The following is a 5,000-nucleotide window of genomic DNA, read 5'->3' as shown; positions in this document are numbered from 1 at the left end:
TCAGTGCTTTCAGATACAACCTCGGTTTGCTTAGAACTGGAGACTTCCTGTCAACAGGTACCTCTCAGGTCAGCTTCTGGCTAGGTCACCTTGCTGCCCAAGCCTCCGCTGCTCACCTGAGAATCACGTTCATGGAGTTGAGATGGAGTGATAAAGGGGAGGTTGCCTTATAGAGTCATGGTGGATGTTCTCAAACACTTACTGCTGTTTTGCCAGGAACTGACTGAGCTCTGAGTCCAGGCAAAGGAGGGAAAGACACTCACCTCAAGCTATTCTGAGATATTATACTGGTCAGCTCTTACTGGAAGAGTTCACAGCCCCAGGCTCTCAAGAGCTGGTTGAGGTTTTGTGTGCCCGGATCTCCAGAGTTCCAAAGGTCAGAACACAGACAAGATGTGATGGCTTCAAGAATCTTTATTTTGGGGTGGGGTTGTGTTGTTCCTTTCTCTTTGTGTTTTCCTTTAATTAAAACTTTGCTCTTACTGGGGCTAGAGAGATGTCTGAGTGATTAAGAGCACTGGCTGCTCTTCCAGAGGACCTGGGTTCATATCTCAGCACGTCCATGGCAGCTCACTTGTGTCTGTAACTCCAGTGTCTTTTCTGACCTCTGTGGGCACTGTGTGCATGGTGGTGCATAGACATGGGCAAACACTCATACACATAAAATAAAAGTAAGTAAATTCACCTACATTTATTAAGTTATCTGCGTGTGTCCACATGGCATGTATATGGAGGTCAGAGGAGCACAAGAGTGGTTTTTCTTCTTTCACCATGCTCCGGGTATTGAACTCAGGTTGGCATGTTTGGCAATAAGCATCTTGCTTTCCTGTTTCTTTTTCCTTATGCAGTTTATTCTTTAATCATTTTTTCTCTTCTGACTATCCATACCTATCATCATCATCATCATCACCACCACCACCATCATCATCACCACCACCACTACCACCACCACCACCATCATCATCATCATTATTCTTATTATATTATTACTACTATTGACCCATAACATTAGATTATGTCCTGGATTTAAAAGGCAGTCATTTTTTTCTAATGTTCCAGAGCAAGGACCATTAGCACAGGTTTCACAGTTCAGCACTGGTCTCTACTGCTTCCTTCTCTCTGTCATCAAACTGCCTTTAACTTTCATGAGCTTCATAAGGCAGGTGTCCCTCACCGTTAGGTATTGGTTATTACAGGGTGGTCCACGGCTTTTGCATGCTGGACAACTGCTTCAAGTGAGCTAAGTCATTCTTAGCAAGGAGCCTTTGAGGCGAAGGGCAACATTCTACTTATTTGTCCCCTGACATTGCTGTCCTACTCTTTCTCTGTCAGCATTCCCCTCCATCTAAAGTCTCCTCATGAGAGAATCTATGGGAGGAAGAGCATGGAATGTTTCCCAAATGCCTCAGCATGGCCTGACCTCAGATCCATAAGCCAGGGTCATGGTACCTCTGGTTGGTGCAGTGCTTAAACCCGAGGGATGCTGACAGGACAAATATTATGGAAGTTGGCTCATTTCCAGGTAGGTGTTCTTTCCAGAGAGAACCATCTACAGTCCTAAGTGGTCAAGTAAGTTTCAGGAGAGGAAAATGAAGTGTGTCTACTGCCGTCATCCAGGCTGATGCTAGGTGAGTCAAGGTACTGCAGGACAAAATGCATACCTGGTCGGAAGGAAATTAGGCAGAACTCACCCACAAGGCATTCTGAGATCTCAAGAGGGGGTTGAAGTTACTTGCATAAGAATGAGGAAAGAAGAGAGCAGATGAGAAAACCTGCTGGACTAGAACTTCTCATTAGGTCTACTTCTGGATTTGCTACTATATTTAGCCTGAGAAAATGTCTACGTAAGAAGTAGAACATATCCCAGGTGTGATGGTATACACCTGGTACTGGGGAGGTACAGACAGAAGGACCGGGAGTTCAAAATCATCCTCAGCTACACAGAGAGTTCAAATTTTGCCTACACTACAGGAGACCTTGTCTCAAAATAAACCAAGCAATATAAACAGGTTTTTAACAATAACAACTAATAATGCCACTATACCCTAAGACTAGAGTGGTTTATTAATCTATTTACTTAAACTTCATCGGAGCTGAGGTGAAAATTTTAAAAACAATAAGGCATGTTGGCATGTTGGCACTCACTTGCAATTCGGCATTTACGATGATGAGGCAAGAGCATTACCATGAGTTCCAAGTCAACATGGACTACAGAGGACTAGTGAGATGAGTCATTAGGTACAGGTACTTGGGACAAAGACATGACCGCCTGATTTGATCCCAGGAACTTATGTAAATATGGAACCAACTTCACAAAGTTGTCCTCTGAACCACATGTGCACTGTGACATACATGCCACTGTACATACATCTCTCTCTCTCTCTCTCTCTCTCTCTCTCTCTCTCTCTCTCTCACACACACACACACACACACACACACACACAATAATGATGGTTATGATGGCTTCTTTTTTTTTTAAAGATTTATTTATTTATTATATATGAGTACACTGTAGCTGTCTGCAGACACATCAGAAGAGGGCATCAGATCTCATTACAGATGGTTGTGAGTCACCATGCGGTTGCTGGGAATTGAACTCAGGATCTCTGGAAGAGCAGTCAGTGCTCTTAACCACTGAGCCGTCTCTCCAGCCCATGATGGCTTCTTATTGCTTCTTATTAAAGTAGGTTGAAAAAAAATTTATTCCTACAATGATGGTTGATGATTGATGATGATGAGCAACCCAACTGGGTATGGTAGCACATCCCTTTAATTCAGCACTTGGGAGGTATTCAGTGATTAGGAATTCAGTCATTCCTCTTGAGCTCACGGTGGATTTGTGGCCCAGTTGAGCAAAATAAAATCATGTTTTTGCTTTTTTTTTTTTTTTTAAAAAACTAAACCAAACCAACAAAGACGATAACAAAATAGCAACAACCAAACAAACCAAACCAACCAAATCTGAAAAGATAAAACTAAAACCAACTGAGCATGCACTGTGTGGTGGCACTTCTCTGGAATCCCAGAATTTGAAACGTTGAGGCAATAAAAAGGAGAAGGAACACGGTAGAAGGGTTTTTGCAAGCATTTTGCTTTGTGAAATTTCATTGTTTCTGTGAGGACTGCATTGAAACTTTGTCCCAAACAACCCTGTCAAAGGGTGGCGAGTTCAGATAAGGGACTGAAGAAAGGCATGCAGGTCTTTCCTAAATCGGGTTGGTGTCTTGGTTCTTCTGTGTACAGGACTTGTATCATTGCAAAGGCTTTCAGACTGTGATCTACAGTGTTTGCTCTCATCTGCTGGAGCTTCTCCCTTCTCAGTGGTCCAAGGGCTCTCAAGAAAGTACATGAGCATCGAGATCCCTTCACCAACTATAAACAGCTAAGGACAACAATGCCAGGTCTTTATTTGAGCAGCAGAAAAGGTGAAGCAGGGGACAAGAGGAACAAAGTACATGACACCAACTAACACTGTTCTAGTGCCTGCATTTGAACTTCGAGAACTATCTTTGGGCTCGTCAAAAACTGAACATCGATACTACAATATTTTATTTTCCAGAAATGAGAACTGTAATGGGATTGTTTCTTCCTCAATTGTAACAAATGCGTGAACACATTTATATAGACAACGAGTGGTTGGGTCTCGTAGAAAGATGAATGAGTGAATGAAGAATGACTCTAAGATTCTGTTGTACACTTATCAGAATGGCCAACATCAAAGCCTCAAGTGACAGCTCACGCCGGCAAGGGTGTGGGAGTGAAAATTTGTACACCCACTCTGGAGATCAATTTGGTGATTTCTCAGAAAGTTAGGAATAGTTCTACCTCAAGACCCAGCTATGCCACTCTTGGGCATATACCCAAAATATGCTCCACTATTTCATAAGGACAATTGTCCTTATGGATGGAGAGAACTGGGTAGGAGAGGGGCTGGGAATGGGGACAGAGTACGGTGGGTGAGGGGGGTATCAGGTGTAGGGAGAGCAGGGCAGAGAGGCCTGGGAGAGTCAATGGAAATCAGTAGCAGGTGTGGGGCCAGAGACTTGGGATGGGAGAGACTCCAGGAAGTCTACGAAGGTGATGCTAGCTGAGACTCCTAGCAGTGGGGGATACGGAGTCTGACGTGGCTATCTCCTGTAGTTAAGTAGGACTCCCAGTGAAGGAATAAGGACACCGACCCACCCACAAAACCTTTGTCCTGTCCACCAGAAGCGCAGGGACGAAGATGAAGCAGAGACTAAGTAATGGCTGGCCTAAGGTGAGACCCATCCCGTGGACAAGAGCCAACCCCTGACACTGTTAATGATGTTCTGTTATGCTTGCACACAGGAGCCTAGAGTAACTGTCCTCTAAGAGGCTCCACCCAGCAACCCAGCAACTCACAACTGACTGAAACAGACACAGAGACCCACAGTTGAACATCAGGTAGAACTCAGGGAGTCCTGAGAAAGGGGGAGGGGGATAGAACTGATCCAGCCTGATGGGTCAGGGACACCACAAGAAGATCTACAGAGTCAACTAACCTGGATCCATGGGGGCTCACAGAGACTGAGCCGCCAACCAAAGAGCATGCAGGGCCTGGACCCAGGTCCCCTACCCATTTGTAGCAGGTGGGCAGCTTGGTCTTTATGTGGGTCCCCATGACAATTGGAGCAGAGGCTGTCTCTGACTCAGTTACCTCCCATTGGATCCTTTCCCCTACCTGGGCTGCCTGGTTGGGCCTCAGTAGGAGAGGCTGTGCTTAGTCACGTTTGGACTGGATGTCCCAGGGCAGGGTGGTACCCAAGGTGGGTGCTTCACTTTCTCTGAGGTGAAGGGAAGACGGTAGTGGGGGGAGGGATTTGTAAGAGTGGGACTGGGGGTAGGGGAGAGAGGGGTGGCTGCTCCCAGGATGTAAAGTGAATAAATACATTAATGAAAAAAACAAAAAAGAACACTCATGACCAGGTTTGGCTGCACACTCTAAGGCCAGCATCATCACTACAGTGAGACCCTTGTCT

This window comes from Rattus norvegicus, chromosome 20, assembly GCF_036323735.1.
Source record: "Rattus norvegicus strain BN/NHsdMcwi chromosome 20, GRCr8, whole genome shotgun sequence".
In the NCBI taxonomy this organism is placed as follows: domain Eukaryota; kingdom Metazoa; phylum Chordata; class Mammalia; order Rodentia; family Muridae; genus Rattus; species Rattus norvegicus.
Note: the sequence above shows the minus strand (reverse complement) of the source record.